Raw genomic sequence first — 18,986 nt, 5'->3', positions numbered from 1 at the left:
CTAGAAACTGAAAGTCCTGGTTTCAGATCTGGTCTCAGACACTTCCTAACTATGTGACCCTAGCCAAGTCACTTACCTCCAATTGCCTAGCCATTAGCACTCTTCTTCCTTGGAGCCAATAAATACTATTAATTCTAAGATAGAAGGTGATAGTTTAAAAAAAAGGTTCATAAATGGAAGAATGGGGAGTAATAATACTTCTATGAATCCTATTTATCTGGCACCATATAAAGCAACATGACAGATGCAAAAGTCCCACATGAGAGACCCTGCTTTCCAGAACCTACAATCCCATGGAGGAAATAACTCTTTGACTCATTGAGTGGTACAGAAACAACTTTAAGATATCAGAAAAGTTAGATAATAATGTCTCCCACAATTATAGGGAAAACTTTATAGAGAAGGTAGAATGTGAATTTAGGGCTTGAAGTATATATAGCAAATTAGCAAATAATGGTATGGGGGACTTAAATTAAATTACCCAGAAAGGCCATTACAGAGACAAAGATTTTGAGACACATACAAAGTGATCTGGACATCATACAGTAGAATTAACTTTAAACCTATAGAATGAAGGGGAAAAAACAATAGCTTTGCTGTGGTTTTTATTTTTTCGTTTAACAGGACAAAATCAGCATGGCATAGTATTTGATATATAAATAACCGAAGTAATGATCGCAGATATATATATACACATATATATATATATATATATCAGTGAAAACTGGTATGTGTGTGTATGTGATCATCATTTCAATATCATCATCATTATTATTCTTCATCACACTGTCTGAGGTAGCTCATCTCCATTATTCTTAAGTAAACAAAACTTAAACCACTAAATACAGATATTAAAAAGCATAATTAAGTGCCTCAATAAATGATGTAAACACTAAGTGTTTTAGGAATTCAAAGGAGAGGAAAATGAAATCAGACTGAAGTTACCATAGAAGGCCTTGTGAATGATGTGAGAGTACTCCAAATGAGTAGGATTTAAATAGGTTTCCTTAAATAAAGAAGCAAGGGGTGGGATGAGGGGATGGAGCAAGGTGGTTCAGTGGATTGAGAGCCATGCCCAGAGATAGGAAGTCTTGGGTTCAAATATGGACTCAGACAATTCTTAGCTTTGTTACCCTTGGCAAGTCACTTAACTCTCATTGCCTAGCCCTTACCCCTCTTCTATCTTGAAACCAATATACAGTACTGATTCTAAGATGGAAAGTAAGGACAGAGAGAGCCAAACTGGATAACTTGAGGAGGGGAGTAGAGAGACAAATCTCTATTTGTGAGTAATTCCAGATTGTAGGGAGCTATTAATGTCAAAATGAAGTCTGACATAAGAGAAATGGAGGCTTCACTGGAGCCTTTTGAACAGAGAAAGAACAGGTTGAAAGAGGTTGTTGGTTGTTGTTTTTTTAAATGATCCTATGTAGGATGAGTTGAGATGGAAATAGATTGGATAAAGGGAGACATCCATTGTAGTAATCTTAGCTTAGTATTCTTAAGTATGATAGGAAGAGAATCTAAATTAAGATAGTTTCAATGAGAAGAAAGTGATTGAGACACTTCAAGGAAAGAAGAATAGAACATGGTCACTCATAGGATATAGGGGATAATCGAGAAGGGAAAAAAAGAGTCAAAAATACTCCAAAATATTGACCGTGGGTGACTGGGGAAATGATAGTGTGATTGGCAGAAATAGAAAGGTTTGAGGATTGGGAGATGAAAAGGGAAGGATTAGTTTGGATGGAAAGAAACTGAGTTCAATTTCAGGGATCATAAGTAATTATAAATGGATCACCATTTGCCTTTTTTTCCCATTTTGAAAACAGAGATTTGTAAGTTTATAATAATTTATTTATATGCTATTTGGAGGTAGAATGATGAATTGAAGTAATCTATTTTAACTTTCTCCATATTAGTTTCATATATTTTCTTATATATTATTTCTTGCTATTACTATGTCTTTGCTAGCCTTATAATAAAAAATAAGAATCCAGTTGTTGTTTTTCCTGTTTTATAGAAAAAGAAAAAGGTACAAACCCAGCAACTTGAATTGCTAGTTTTTAACAAAATTAGAGACTTCTGAATGTCACACTAATAAACCAAGTTGATCTCTCAAAGTCCTTTTTGACTTTTTGATTCTGAATTTTGCCAAAGTTCTATACTTTAAAAATATTTTCATTACTTTTTATCTTTATTAAAGCTTTTATAACTCTGTTATAAGTGACATAATAAAGTATTTTGAAGGGCAGAAAATCATTTTGGTAAGCAATTTGATCCGAAATTACTATAATTATTTTAAAATAATTGAAAATCAGTAAAAATCTAAACAAATTGGATTTTTCTTTTTGTCCAGTAAGATCCAAAGACTATCCAACAATCCAAGTTTGAATAGTTGATGTCATTGTGAGAGAAGATAAGGCATCAGGTCTTGTTCTCCATCTTGAAGATCTGTGGCTCTGGTGTTATTATCTCCTGGCATGTGGAGGGAAGATCACATACTCTAAAGAAGGAGAGAGAAGCACTGAAGTTTTGAAACCTCTCCAGAATTGAAAGAATTCCCCAGAGACAAAAAGACAAACAGATCAGGGAGAAAGGAGAAAAAGACACTCATTTCAATTTAGGCATAATTTTAATAGGCTTTTGTGTAAAATCTCTGAAGTACTTTAAAGCTATTATGCTAACACTGTGTACTGTATATGGGGGTGGGAGCCATTTATTCATTGCTAGAAGTAAGAGTTAGTATATTTGAATAAAATTAATGTTAACCAGAGTAAAGAAACAAGCCACAAAATTGCTTTGCCAGCAACTTCAAAGGAGAGCCAACAGGAAGATAGCAAAAAAAGTCTGGGCTTCAGGGAACACAGCGTGAGTCTTAGCAACACAGATGAATTTAAGAAAAACTAAAATCACAAACACAATAATTGCAGTGTGATTTGATTTTTCCTTACAGCTCTTACAGAGGATGCTGCTGCTAATAGTTTCTCCTGGAAAAATGAAAAAAAAAATCAAGAGTAGGGTTTTTTCTTTAGAATTTAACACCTAATGATAGTCATAGTCAAGGCTATATTAGCTCAACAGTTCTGAGTGTTCTAGGCAGATTGTCTCTTCAAGAGCCTTATTCTTTGCCACCTCCTTAGGTCATGTGCTTCATATTTAAGTCTTGACTCCTAAAAGAGTCTATTAACTGGTCTGGTTCTTTTATTCCTTTTCTCTCCTCACTTCTCCACCCCATTCTGCATTTTAGTCAGATTGATCTTCCCAAGACAATGCATTTAATACGTCCACCCCCTAAGTCATAGATGGTAGGACCTTAGAATGGGAGAGTTAGATTGAACTCCTAGGAATAATTTATTCAGCTCATTTTATCAGTGAGGAAACCAAGAAACACAAAGGTTTACTGACTTGTCTAAAGTGCTATAAGCTGTTTTGAAACTTTTAGTGGTTTCCTATTACCTATACAGAGAAAAAAAATACAAATTCTGTAGCCCAACCTTAAGACCTCAAATTCTCTGGTTTTATCTCTCTCTACCAAGCATAACCATCTAATTCCACAGCATATATTGCTTACACTAAATACTTGTCATTTACTGCCTCGTGGTGATATTTCATCCACACAATAGATTGTAAACTTTTTAAAGGTAGATGAAGCATCATGCATTCTCTAAAGGACATAAGGATGACATTTGTGTTGGTTAATGTTGATTGATCTGTAAATTAAAACTAAAGACATATCTAGTAATAAATATAATTCCAAAGGTATTTTACCACAGGTATTTATGCCACTTCAAGCTGATGCTCTTGAATATACTTATCTTCTCTCCATATTGAAATTAATTCTTAAATTTCTCTGTCAAAGTACATTTGGATATTTTCCTATTTAGGTATTGGTTCTCATCATCTGCATATTTCATAGAAAATTCTCAGTTTTTTTACAGTGCATTCATTGCCTGGTGAATTGCAGTGATCTTGCTTTCTAATTAATTTCATTTAAAACTTGGAGCCTATTTTGCATCATGGACCCTTGGTCGATCTGGTAAAGTCATAGGACCCCTTCTCCGAAGAATATTTTTAAATGTAAAAAATAAAGTCACAGAATTGCAAAGGAAACCAGTTATCAAAATGCAATTATCAAAACATTTAAGCAAAAAACAAATTCACAGACCCCAGGTTAAGAAATTCCTCTTCTATAAAAGTTACTCAATTGGGAGCAGCTAGGTAGCTCAGTGCATAGAGTGGTAGGCCTGAAATCAAGAGGACCTGGTTTTAAATTTTGCCTCATATGCTTCCTAGCTCTGACCCTGGGCAAGTCAATTTATCCTGTTTACCTAGCCTTTACTCTTCTGTCTTAGAATTGTTACTAAGTAAGGATTACCACCACCACTACCCTCCAAAAAAAGATATTCTACTGCCTACTTAATCTCAAAATACTTTAAATTAAATTGCTCTGAGGTTTGGGGCATTCTAGTGCTAGACCTCATATTAACACCTTAAATTTTCTATTTGAATTAAAGAGTTGAAGAGCTATGCTATTTCTTATGAAAATGATAAATGGGAAGTTTGAGGCCCCAGTGATTTATCCATTAGTACCTACTCCCCACACCAATCACTACCACCCACAAATACAGAAGAGAAGAGAGATGACTGAACTGGCATTTCCCCTGTGATAACCCATTTTCCATAGTTTAGAAAATTAGCTATATGAGGAGCCTATTTCTATAAAAATCAAAGGTTTTATTGAAATAAATAAAATTATTTGTATATTTCTTTACCTAAAGAGAGAAAGAAATGAAAATATTGCACCATACTGATTTTTTATGTTAAGAATAAAGACTACAAAATTCTAATAGAGTAGAAAATGAAAAATTGGGAGAGGCAGCAGCATGGTCCAGGGTTAAGCATGCTGAGTCAGAAAGAACATGGGTTTGATTCCCAGATCTGCTATTTATGAAATTCTGTGACCTTTGATGATTCATTTGATCTCCTTCAACCTCAGCTTCCTCATTTGAAAATGGAAGGCATTGGGCTAGACAGCCTATAAGGTTCCTTCCAGCTCTACCTGTCTTATTCTTTAGCCATGCATAAGTAAAGGAGAGGGACATCAAGAATTTATTAAGAACTTATCTCAAGCGAGCACTGTTCTAGGTGCTGGGAAGATAAAGAAAAGAGAGACAGACAAACACATTGGAAAAATATAATTCCAACCTCAGTATTTGCATATATTGTTGAAACACAAAAAGGGTTTATTTTGTTTGAAGGATGGTTTGTTTAGGAAGGTGGATTAAAGGAAAGCCCTATCGGTTGTCTCAGGAACCTCAGGTGGGGAAAGGGAAGTAAAGATGGAGTCTGAGTAAGGACCTGCCTTTAAACTCAGTTTTTACTAGGTGCTATTGCTATCTAAAGGGAATAAATGATGGCTGACTAACTATAACTAATGCTGTCAATTAGGTAACTCTTCACAAATTTAACTCCTCTCTAATTACTCTCCTTATTAACTTCACAACATATAGGTAAGGGAGGGAAAAGGCAGGGATGGTAATAGGAAAGGAAAATATAAAGGATTTATCTAAATAATAATTTCTTAATTAAATATGTCAAAGCTAGGCTCAATTTCAATATTAAAGCTAGATAATCAAAGCAGCTCGGCTGATTCACAACCTCCCTCCACGGAAGATCCAGTCAACTGCTTTTCCTCAAGATTCTATACCTCTAACAGCTTTTGGAACTCAGCCAAAGCTAGAAAAAACTATATGACCCCAATTCTGTATACTACTATATATATATATATATATATATATACATATATATATTAGTAGCTCCGTTTTACAGATGAGAAAACTGGGGGTCAAAGAGGTCTTGTGACTTGCCCATGGTCACATAGTTGTTGCTTGTGGTGGAATTAAAATGTAGGATTTCCTTACACTTCCACATTGTCTCTAAGGAATTTGCTGATTTTGTTCTTATTAAAAAAAAATAAGAACGAGACCAATTTTTTTTCCAAAGAGAAAATAATATGAGAACGTAAGTGTTTTACTCCTCTCATATTTTGTGTATGCATAGGAATTCTTGAAAACCTTATCAATCGTTCCCAAAAGTATTTATTCAGTACCTAACACATTCATTCTGTGGTGGTTCTCATATTTTTCTTTGTTTCATTCTTTCATTTTTTAGATGTTCTGTCTTATAAACCTTTAGAACCTTTCCACTAAACACATTCATAGCTTTGTCATGTTTTTGCTATTACACACATGAGAGGGGTCACTTCTTGTTAAACACTTTATAGGCTAGATAAAATTAAGCCAAGAGCTAGAGCCAATCCATGAGCTAGACTTTCCTCCACTGAACTTTTCTGCTCTTCAATCAGATCTTTATGGTAATTAGGTGTTGCATGACTCAAAGTGCCCCCAAGTACCTTTAATAATTCTCTCCCAAATAATCTTTTTGATGAAAGAATTCTTAAATGTGCATATTATTTAAATATTTGGTTGTTTGGCATAAAATGAACAACCACAGATCAGGTTTCCATGACCACATTGATGGAGGAGATATATCTATCAACAGAAGAACCACTCTACAACATTCCAGAAAGTAAAAAATGCCCTAGGTTTTTTTAAATTAGTCATCTGCTTTTGAATTTCTTAAAGAGGTACCGAAAAGAAGAATAATGACCAGTTACTCTCTCAATGAATGCCAGAATGAGGGGAAATATGTATATTCAATAGAGATAAAATTGGGTTTTTCCAAAGATTTTTGAGACAGATGTATTACTAAGACATGTGGTGAATATTCTTTCCTTGGAGATTTAAAAGAACCAGATTTAAAAGTAGAATTCAGGAGCTGAGTTGTTCATAGTAACTCCTTTGAATACAGAGATATGACAAATAGAAATAGATACTTGAAACTCAAGAGGAATGGCTCAATTTGGCAATAGCCTCACTGAGGCTAACAAGATTTTTTAATAAATTTTAATTTTAATTTTGAATATTTTCCCATAGTTACATGTTTCATGTTCTTTCCCTCTTCCCCCAAATTCCCTAAACACCCCACCCCACTCCCGTAACCGATGCACAATTCCCCTGGGTTTTACATGTATCATTGATTAAGTCTTAATTCCATATTATTGATAGTTGGACTAGAGTTATCATACAGTGTCTACATCCCCAATAATATTCCCATAAGGCAACGTGATCAATTAGTTGTTTTTCTTCTGTGTTTCTCCTCCCACAGTTCTTCCTCTGAATGTGGCTAGTTTTCTTTCTCATAAGTCCCTCAGCCTTGTTCTGGATCCTTGCATTGCTGCTAGTAGAGAAGTCCGTTATGTTCGATTGTGCCACAGTGCATCACTCTCTGTGTATAATATTCTCCTGGATCTGCTCCTTTCACTCTGCATCACTTCCTGGAGGTCATTCCAGTTCACATGGAATTCCTCCATTTTATTATTCCATTGCTGGTGGAGTTGTGAATTGATCCAGCCATTCTGGATGGCAATTTGGAACTATGCCCAAAGGGCTTTAAAAGAATACCTGCCTTTTGATCCAACCATACGGCTGCTTGGATAATAAGGAAAAAGACTTGCACAAAAATATTTATAGCTGCGCTCTTTGTAGTGGCAAAAAATTGGAAAATGAGGGAATGTCCTTCAACTAGGGAATAGCTGAACAAATTGTGGTATCTGCTGTTGATGGAATACTATTGTGCTCAATAAATGTTTTTTGAAAGCTTTTTATTCACATGACATATAATATGCATTAATTTATCTGTGGCTGGTAATTGGCTTTTTTCTTTTTCATCTTGATTGCTATAGCTTGATACAAATTTTCTTTAATTCATTTGTTACTCATTAATGTACTATTAATGTGAAATGTTTCTCATCTTTCAATCTCAGGAGTTTGTATGAAACGTTTTGTCATCCCTGCTAAATAATGTTATGTAAGAAAGACTTTGGAGTGGCAAATATCTTGAGCTATTATGGAACCCATTCTCTTATTTTTCAGGAGGCTTTTTAGGTGATTCTACCAAGTTTTCATGAGAGGAAAACAAGTCTTCGAATGGAAGTATTATTTGTTGCTTTAAAATCATCCTTGAGTGCAGCATATTCAAATATATAAATTATTAATACAGTGCAAGTTAGAGTAGCTTTTAGGTTATCCTAAAATAAATAATTCAGTTCTCCCCTTTTAAAAACTATCCCCAAAAGCACCAATGTTTTTCAGTTTCTGTTTATCCAGCTGCAGTATCAGAGTGGGTCACGAACACTGCTGGAGGCCTCTTTCTAAACCTTCTTAGTTTCAGTCCTGTAGTCAACTTGCTTTCTTTTTAAATATTAATTAATGGAAAGGAAGATGAAAAAGAAGTCACCCATTGAGATTTTATATTCAGATCATCCCATTAATCCTTTGACTCTTAAATCAACTAAACATTGATTATTCAGATTCCTGAAACATATCAGTGTGTATGTATTAGACTGAAAAATGAGTTAGTACCTAGATTTCAGCAAGACATTTGACAGAATTCCCCATGATATCCCTGTGGGAAAGATGGAGCAATATATATTGGAGGATTGCATATCTGGATGAATGACTAGAACCAAAGAATGTGTTGATGTCAGTTTAGTGAGCTGCTCTAGTAGAGCATTTCTGGGGATCTATCCTTGGCTTTACTCTTCATCATTTTTTTTAAATGAAAGATTCAATGAAGTGCTCTTCAGATCTTAGGGTGATGTTAACCTGAAGGGGTACACTATCATTGTCTATGACTGATTCAGAAGCCAGAGAGATTTTGAAAGGCCAGAATACTGTTGAAACTATCTTATTAAGATAGAATTTTAAATGGATAATGAAACTCAACAAGTCAGATGTACATGTATAACATAAGGAAATATATGACTAGACAGTGGTTCATATAAAAATATATGAGGATTTTAGTGAACTAGAAGATCAATATATCAGTCAGAAATCCTCTGTCATCTTAAGTTGTGGTGATAGAGGAATTGTATCTGAGACAGAGGAGACAACTACATTACACTCTTATCAGATTGAATTTGGTACATGGAGTTTCAGTTCTGGAGAGACACAGTTTAAAAAGAAACAAAACCATTGCTAGGTTAGAGTGATTAGACTGGTAAAAAGGAATGGACACCATGCAATATAAGGATCAGTTTAGGAAAATGGAAATATTTAGCTTATAAAAGATGTGACAGAGGCAATATCATAGCCTTTTTAAGAATTTGAAGGGCTGTCACTTGGAGAAAAGATTAAACTTATTCTGCCTTACCCTAGAAGACAAACTTAGAATGTCAAAGAAGTATGTATTTAAACTCAATGTAAGGAAAACTTTCTAGCAATGTGTATAGTCCAAAAGCAGACTAGGTTGTATGTCTCACTGTTTGGAAGTTTTCAGACAGAGAGAAGATGACCATTTAATGGGTATATTGTGGATCTATGGGAAGGAGGAATATGAGGAAGTATGAGTATCCTTCTAACTGAATATTTGTGAGTTTTTAAACTTATTAAGCATCAAAAGAAGGAAGAGGGCTGTACTTAGGATACATATTAAGAAAAAAAGGACTTTCTATCCTCAGTGAAGCTTTAAAAAATGAGATTTGCTGAAAAGTGTGTAACACTTGAATTGGAAATAGCACCCAACCTCTGTATTTTCTTTCCTTTGAAATGTGATTGGCTTTCTCACCCAATCTACACTTCCCTTGCCAGATTGAGAGTTCCCAGGAGAGGAAGCCACCCTGATGCATCTCACTCTTATTGTTCTAGGAACAACTGATGGCTTAATCCTCTCTTATTATTCACTAAGTTCTTATCTTCTACTGGTGTCCTTCCCATTTAAAAATTAACCAAGTTAATATCATTAACTCTTAATCAAAAGTAATTCCCTGGAAGCCCTCTAAAAACTTTTTTCCCCAAACTACCTAGAAGTTTGGCTTGTCCCCTGGAGACCTAGTCTTAAGGAAACTTTTACTTCAAAGCAGATTCTCTTTTATGAAGTGACACCACTTATCTCATGGTGAAAAGCCAAAATATGTACCCTTCTGCCATCCAAAACCCAACTTGCAATATGTTTTTCTCCCATAGTCACTAAATTATTTTAGGTATCAAGACTTCCCAGCTATCAACCTTAAAAGTCCTCATTACAGTCAGATATAAAGTAGATACTGGAATATATATTCATTTTTCCACTGAATGAGGATCATTTCTCTATGAGCTACTTTGTCAATATTTCTCAAATGACTGTCTTTATTTCTTCCCATTCTGCCAAAAACAGTCAATATCTTAAAATAACACTATCTTAAATATGTACAAATTAATAAAACTACAAAAGACATTGAAGAGGAAGTGTAAGCCTGTAAGTGATATTTGCTTCATTCAGTGTCTTAAGATTAGAGACTTGCATGAGAGTTACTTTCTCCCCACTTTTCCTTGGAAATACACACAGACACATTGGTAATGACATTATCTTCATATGGAATATATTGAATTAGTAGCAATTGAGTAATAAAGCTATCTTGGAGATCTTATTTCAGACCCCAGTGCATATTACAGTTTGGGCTGGATTTTAAATATGATTTTGAAAGTGAAAAAAAATGTAAGACATTCCAAAATGATATCAGTGTTTTACCTAATGCAAAGATATAACTGTTATAGATACATTTTTTTTTGAGGTTTGAGGCTTATAAAGCTGGACTGCCTATAGTAAGAGTTAATCAGTGGAGAGCAAGGATTCCCATCTCCTTTTTCTTCCTGATGGCAGATTAAAGATAGTTGGAGAGAGCTTTCTCTAGCTTTCATTCATGAGATTGCAGTCCTGTATATTGTCTGCATTTGTATATAGGATCATAGGCAAGAAAGGAAGTTAGCTGTTATCTAATCTGACCCATATTAACAATTCCATTCCATTTAATTCAACAATCATTTATTGAGCTGCTCTGTGCCCCTCACTGTTATTGACATGACCTACAAATACAAAGAATAGACAACCTATATTTTAGGGCCTTACATTCCAGTGGAAGTGACAACATGGACATATATAAATGTTTGTATACATATTGGATAAATAGAAATGAAGATAAAGTAGCTAAACATGTAGCAAAGCAGTTTTAACTACTAGGAGAATAGTAGCAGTCGGATAAATCAGAAAAGACTTTGAATATAAGGTAGTTCTTAAATGATGCCTTGATCATTTAAGGAAGAAATGAAGCAGGCATGCATTGTTGGCCTACGGGATTACTGGTCCAAGTACAAAGTCAGGGATATGAGAGATGGAATGTGTATGAGGAAAATAAAGGGGCTCAATTTAATTGGAGCATAGAATGTAGAAAAGGAAATAATGATCAGTTGGGAACAGGATGTAACAGGAAGAATTAATGAATAGAAATAAGAGTCTTTGATAGACAGACAGACAGATAGACAGATAGATTAATAGATAGACTGATAGATCTTTCTGTCAAGTGATGCCTTCTCTAAGAGGGCAGGGGAAGGAGGGAAGAGTTAATTGGATATTTTAATGTAACAAATAAACTATTTAATTTTAAAAACAGGAAGGAAAAAAGACAAGCTTGATTATACATTGTATTATATATAAAATAGAGAAATGCTGGTGTTTAGAGTGTAGGCAGATAGTGGCTTAAGGAAAAGTGATATGAACACTAATTAGCCTGATTGCCAAGAGTGCTGGACTCCCTCCTCAGACAGTCAATATCCATGTTATCCATGGGCAAGTGACTTAACCTCTGTTTGCCTCACTTTCCTCCATTGTAAAATGTTTGTTTTAAAGCACTCAGCAGGGTACCTACTATAATGCTTTTCCCCTTCAAATCCCCACTTAGACTCTTACTAGCTGTGTGACCCTGAGCAAATTTCAGCCTGAATTTCCTTATCTGGAAAATGGGGGTAATTATAGCACCTTTCTCAATGGACTGAAATGATAAACTATTTGTAATGTATTTTGCAAACTTCAAAAGACTATTGTAATTATTACAAATAATAGAATGTACTGTAATGATGTCTAAATAACACCCTATGCCCAATAGGTGTAGCTTTAGGTACATAAATATATTAATAATCCTTTGTCCCACTGAATCTCCTTCTTGTACATTCAGCAGGCATTCAAATGCTCCATCAATTTAAAAATACTCAGATGTCCAAATGTCAGGATTATCTCATGACTTAGCCCCGCTTTCCCTACTAGTTTCTTCTCACTTAGTTATAGCTAGTGGTATAATTGGTGAGGAATACTCAGGGATTTAGATCATCAGGAAAACGTTGCCAAGGAGAAGGGTATTAATAGCATTATAATAGTTGTTTTATTTTCTCTTCAAGATTCTTTCTACAAGTCACAGAATAGTTGGTAATGAAATTTAAATATAAAGGGAAAACTTCCTAATAATAATTAAAAAATAAAAACCTCAACAAAAGTGGAATGAGGTACCTTGAAAAGTAGTATGCCTCTGATTGGAGATCTTCATGCATAGGCTAGAGTGATATTTGTCAAATGTATTGTAAAGAGAATTTTTGGATAAGTTCATTTTGGATAGGTTCAGTTTGGACATGATGATCCAAAATCTCTTCCAATTCTATGATCCTTTTATAGTTTAAATTCTAGGCATGATAATGCCAGGTCATTTTTGAATAACCAGATTGTAACACTGATCCAACCAGAGTTCATATTTCAAATTGTATATGTAGCTGGTCCATGAAATGAATTTAATACATTACTAATTATGAAGCCTTCTGTTGCTATGGACCCTTATTACCCCCCCCCCCACACACACACACACACTGTTAGAAAAAACAAATGTAATTGGACCAGAGAGTGATGGAGCCTATTGTCCTGAGCCAGTCAACTCAAATTGTCAGGCTTTGCAATGCCCTAGGGGTATAACGGATTTCTCTGTTGTCTTCTCATGGAAGTTTCATTTCTCCTTTATCTCTCAATCTATTTGTCATCATTACTATCACCTGATAATTCTAAAAATCTGGCTTTCTGCAGAGCCATTCTTAAATGAGTGGGAAGTAAGATTCAAATTCAGCAAAATTATTAGCCCTTTTAGTGTATTCTGGGAATGACAGAAATATAAAGTTCAAATAAAACATGATTTCTGCTCTCAGGGTGTTTATAGTCTAGTAGAGGAATGGATAAGTTGCATACACATTAATATAAACAAATTCATGAGCGGTACAAAGTGCCGTGTGAATTATAGGGGTGTTGGAGGGGAGTCTTCACCAACTGTAGTTAACATTTGAGTTGGGCTTTAAAAAATGGGAATCATTCAGTAGGCAGAGGAGAAGAGGCAACATTTGGAGAGTGTAAGGAATATTGAATAAAAGCAAGGAGATATGAAAGGAAGCATCTATTTGGAAGACACATGAAAATAGAGGACATGCTTGAGAGCAATATCAGGATAAGCTAGGAAAGGTAAGGTGGTATTAGATTATGGATGACTCTGAATACCAAGCTAATTATTTTCAACTGCATTCTTTAAGCTGAGGGGTTCCATTGTAGGGTTTTGATCCAAGGAGTGATATGACTAGATCTGTGCATAAGGAAGAATGGTCTAGCAGTGAAATGGTCAATTATTTGGAGGAAGGAGAGCCTGGAGAGAGGGAAACCTGTCAAGAGCCCATAGAGATATGTATGTATGTATTTGAGAAATACACTATTATGATCTTATGACCTCTGGTGAATTCAATGTACTCAAATCTAAATGTATCATTAATATAATATTTCATGTTAATTAAAACTTATAGATCAGATAGAATTTACCCAGTCAAAAAGCATCTATTAATCACTTCTGGCAGACACTGTAAGTATTGATAATAACAACTAGCATTTAAATAGCACATTAAGGTTTGCTCTCAGAAAGTTACTATTATTACTCCTATTTTATAGATGAAGAAGCTAAAGCAGACAGTTTAAATGGCTTGTCAAGTGTCAGACCACTGGTGCCAGAAGAAAGATTCAAATTCAAATCTTGCAAAAGCTTCCCATAATGAAGTTCTAATAAAGAATGATAATTGTTCTGATTTTTTGCTATCGAATTATTGATTAACTTCAGATATGACTAATTATCAGCTTGCAAAACTTATTATTTGCTATGTATTAAGCTTTGTACTAAGCTATGTAAATTATAACAACAAAATGAGATGGTCCATGCCTATACAAAACACATTTAATAATTTTAGTAACTTGCCTTCTAGAATGCCTCTTGCAATTAAAAAAATATACATAGAAAACTACCCATTAAAAAAGTACACAAACTCATCTAGATTCTAGCCAAAGAATCCATACATGCAAGTTGCAGCGATTAACTAAAAGAGCTGCCAAAGGACAAAGTTTTTATATTATGGCAAGAGTTGTCGCCACATGAATGTCCCCCCTTGTTTTATCTCCAAACCTTCAATTCTTCTTCCATGGGAGGTTACCCATGCCATAATAATATATTACTTCTGGCATCTCTGTTTGGATGTCAGCCAATGGCAAGTATAAAGGAAACCACATTTCAGTTGTATTTCAAAGAAATAAAATTTCATTCCACTAAACCTGAATGGACAAAGACTATATTGGTACTTGCTCTGTTTTGGGATACTTCACTTTTTTTTTTCTTGCTCCCACTTTGAGGAAGCCTCGAGAAAGTGTGACAAAAAAACCAATATTTACATTAAGTCTAAGAAATGGGATTCATTTTAGTTTCCCAATTCTAGCTGTATCTGATAGGATATAATTATAGGACAAAATTTGAATGACAAATTAACCTTTGGCGTGAGATCTCCAGACCACGAATGTTTAAAATGTTTTGGAGTTTCTAACTCCCAGGTGTACTGGGAACACTACCCTGAACAGTCCTATTGTCTTAGAAAATCCATTCAGTATTCAGAATACTGAGTGCAGTATTATGAGAGAATAGACAATCAGCATAGGAAATGTTGTGATAGACTCTCTTATGCAAGAAGTCTTTTTAATGTTGTGGGTAAAAGAAGGAAGGATGGTAGAAGGAAGGGAAAGGAAGAGAAGGAAGCAGGGGTAGCCCCCAGCCCCGGTAGGGAAATTAACCCGAGCCCTTTAGAGGCAGGCTTTGGAGCAGAACAAAATCAGGCTAGACTCCAGGGATATTTAACTGGGTTTATTTTAGAGTTTAGGAAAAGAAAGGTTTGGGAAAGTCCGGGAAAACCAGATCTCAAGCAGTTAGCTGGGACCAGATCTTCAGGGGCAAAAGGCTCTCCAGAGGAAAAAGGCACTCTGGGGGAAAAAAGGCGCCAAAACCATGCTCTCTCTTCTTTTTATACTTTCTCAGACACCTCCCACAAAGGAAGTGGGAGGTGTTTGAGGAAGTTGAGGTAGAGAGTCCTGGGAGATGTCCTCTCCCAGGGTTTAGAGCCATTTCAAAAATGTGCAGTTTCAATGTCTTTTCACATTCTGAGCTCAGTTTCTTAGGTGGGTATAATAAAATTAACTAAACTTTGTCAGAGGCAGGTAGGTAGCACAGTGGCTAAAGTATGAAACTTGGAATTAGGAAGATCTGACTTTTAATCCCGCATAGAACTGCCTGTGTAGCCCTGGGTGAATCCTAAAACCTCTCAGCCTCAATTTGCTCATCTGCAAAGTAGGAACAATAATAGCACCTTACAGAGTCATTGGTAAATATGTATGTATCTAGAGCACTTTGCAAACCATTAGTCCCCATGCCAACACTAACTATTGTTAAGAAGTGGTTTCATGCCCCTTTAGAATCTCTGTATATCCCATAATCAGTCAGTATGCAGTGTTGTGCTAAAGAATGGGGATAGAAAAAGTAAAAGTGATCCTTACCCTAATATTGCTTATATTCAAATGAAGGAAATTGCATGTGCACATGGGATAAAAAGTTTGTTATTCAATCATGTCCAACTTTATGCGATCCCTTCTGGGGTTCTCTTGGCAAAGGTGCTTGAGTGGTTTGCCATTTCCTTCTCTAGTGCATTTGTCAAATGAGGAAACTGAGAAAAATACAGGCTAAGACTTGCCCAGGGTTACACAGCAAGTAAGAGTCTGAGTTCAGATTTTTAACTCAGGAAGATGTTTTCCTGATTCCCAATACAGTACTCTATCTACTGCACCACCTAGCAACACCAAAACTGTTTTACACATACACACATACATGTAGATTGATAGATAGATTGCCAGACCAATTGAATGATAATTAGAAGATTATATGTACAGCATTAAGATAATACATTTTAAGATATAAGAGAAAAGTATGATCACTTTGGAGGGGAAGGAATTAGCACCTGTGGTGAAACAGGGAAAGCAGTTGAGCAGAGCCTTTGCAGAAATCAGGAGTTCCAGGAGCAGTGGTGTTGTGGGAAAACTGAACAGGAGTGGCAGTCAGCCAATACAAAAGCACAGAGATAAAAAATGGAGAGTTGCATGAGAGGAATAATAAGTAAGTCTGCATGGCTGGACTATAGATTGAAAGGAGAATAATGGGTAAATCAAAGCAGCCAGACAGTACAGCTGATAGCATCTTGGACTTAAGAGTTTGGAAGATCCAAGTTCAAATTCTGCCCCAGACACCTCTTAGCTATTTTACCCTGGCCTTTCTCAAACTGTTTCATTCTCTGTAAAACAGGAATTAATAACAAAAGCTACTACACTGGGTGGTGAGACCAAATGAGATGGAAATCCAAAAATGCTATATAGATATATTATTATTACTAAGTAATTTGGAAAGCTAGAAAGGGATCCCATTGTAAAGAACTACAAAAAGGAGTCAATGAAAAAGTTTATAATTTTCCGTAGAGGTAAAATGGAAGCCATTATTGCCTAGGGAGATGACATAGTCAGATCTTGCCTTCTTCAGGAAAACCATTTGGATGGCGGTGGGTAAGATGAAGTGAAGTTGCAAAGAATTTGAGGCAGGAAAATCAATTAGAAGAACAAGTAAGAGATGATAAAGGCTTGTGTGATGATTACATGAGGGGAAAAAAAGGGGACATGTAAAAGATGTTACAGAGATGGGAATGATATGATCTGGCAACTAATTTGATATTTATCTTAACTGAGAGCACAAAAGTTCTGAATTTGGGTGACAAAAGCATGGCGATGTCTTAATATTACAGAAAAGGAAAGTTAAGAAAGAGGAATGGACTGAGGGTTCAAAGAAGGAAAAATAATTTGCTCTATTTTGTACATGCTAAGCTTGAGATTCATACAAAGTCATCCAGTTTTAAACAATTGGCGATATGAAATAGGAACTCAAAAGAACCATGGCTTGGGTATATAGATTTGGAAGTCATTTGCATAAAAATGGTCATTTTACCTCAGGGATCTAATGCAAACCCTAACATAGAGAGTTTAGAACAATTAGAGAAGAAACCACAGTATAGATCCTTGGCATCTACCATCAGTCATCACATTGTCAATAATCTAGCAAAGGAAAATGAGAAAGGGCAGATCTCTAGAGAGGAGAAAAAAAAAAATATGTCATAACAATCCCAAGAGGAAAAGGAGAAAACAAGAGAGGCATAGGTTACTGAAGTCTAGAAGGAAGAAGATTAAGAAGATAGTTAAGGTCAGACAGAGTCATATTGCAGGGGAAAGATAACTCAAATATAACTTACAAATGAGATAAATAAAGCTGAGAATAATTAAGAGACTTGTCCAAAGTTATATAGTAGTTCAACTGAGATAACTATCTCCTGCCTCCTAGGACTCTTTAGACTACACTATAATTCCTTTCAATATGTTTTCACACCTACTTATGGAACAGAAATAGAATTGACTTTTTGTTCCTTAATCTTTGTATAATGGACAGTCATTTAAGACCTAAACGTGATGCCTAATAACAGACCTTTGAAAACTTTAATCATCGAAAAGGTGATTTGGGTCTACTGACAATTATATGAGGGACTGAATAAAGTCTTTTAGTAGGGATTTTTCCTCTCTTTCTCAGAACTATAGACGGAGGAGGTAGCCTTGGATAACTCTGAGTGTGTCATGCTTACATCCCACCAAGGAGGAATGCTTTTCATACATTTCACATAATAGTGCACTGTTAAAACTATGCCAGTCAATGACAGGTGGTATGGGTGGTGATGTGGGAGGTGAGGCATAAAGTTGAACTGTGAATTTCGTGACTTTTGGTGGTTGGGGATGTTTGATTTGATTTTATCTAAATAGCTTATATATTACAAGGAGACAGCATTTCAAATATGTGACTATAGGTGATAAGATCACATATTTAAAGAGGGGGAAGAACCTTAGAACTTGAGTCCAAACCCATCATTTTTAGGTAAGGAAACTATGTTTAAGAGGCTTTAACTTAAGGTCAGGATTTGAACCGAAGTACTCTAACTGTAAATCCATTGCTCTTTCCATTATGCCATGTGTATGAAACTGGAGGGGTGGGGAAGGAAGTGAGGAAAAAATTGCATATACTCCAATAAGAACTCCTATACTCCCCCTTGTAACTAGTTGATCCATTGATACATAGCTATCTTTAGACAATATTACTTAAGTCAAACAATACGAAAGCTACAAAGAATCCACATTTTACAGATATAGAAACTGAGGCTCAGAGGTTGGATCTCTTTGTCAAAGCCACACAACTAAGAAGTGGCAGAGCTAAAACAGAATTGAAATCCAAACCTCCTGGTCCCCATTCTGTGGTTCTTTATTATAGCAAAATAAACAGGAAGGCAAACTCTGAACACCTTGGTGCCTTCCTTCCCCCAACAATATTGTATATTTCATAATGTTAAGTGATTGAATGATAAATAAATGTATATATGTGTTAGTGATCATTTAATTCAAAAAATGTTTTTTACTTAGAAACTATGAAATACCACCATTGTGCCAACCTATTATGTCTCTGTAGACTTATAGAAAAGTGTGATTTTTTTCCAGCTTTATTTAAAATTTTCCTTATTTCCACATTTCCCAGTGTTTCCTTTGGGCAATATTAATCAGTATAAAAAACAAGAATTCATAAATTTTTG

General features: G+C 35.3%; 1 protein-coding gene across 1 annotated transcript in view; it reads left to right on the top strand.

Moving 5' to 3' along the window:
- Nucleotides 1-18,986, top strand: part of PPP3CA (protein phosphatase 3 catalytic subunit alpha) — a 242,692-nt gene that overhangs the window by 183,795 nt on the left and 39,911 nt on the right. The gene's annotated exons all lie outside the window — the stretch shown is intronic.

This window comes from Gracilinanus agilis, chromosome 6, assembly GCF_016433145.1.
Source record: "Gracilinanus agilis isolate LMUSP501 chromosome 6, AgileGrace, whole genome shotgun sequence".
NCBI classification, from domain to species: Eukaryota; Metazoa; Chordata; class Mammalia; order Didelphimorphia; family Didelphidae; genus Gracilinanus; species Gracilinanus agilis.
This window is presented reverse-complemented; position numbering and strand designations above follow the sequence as displayed.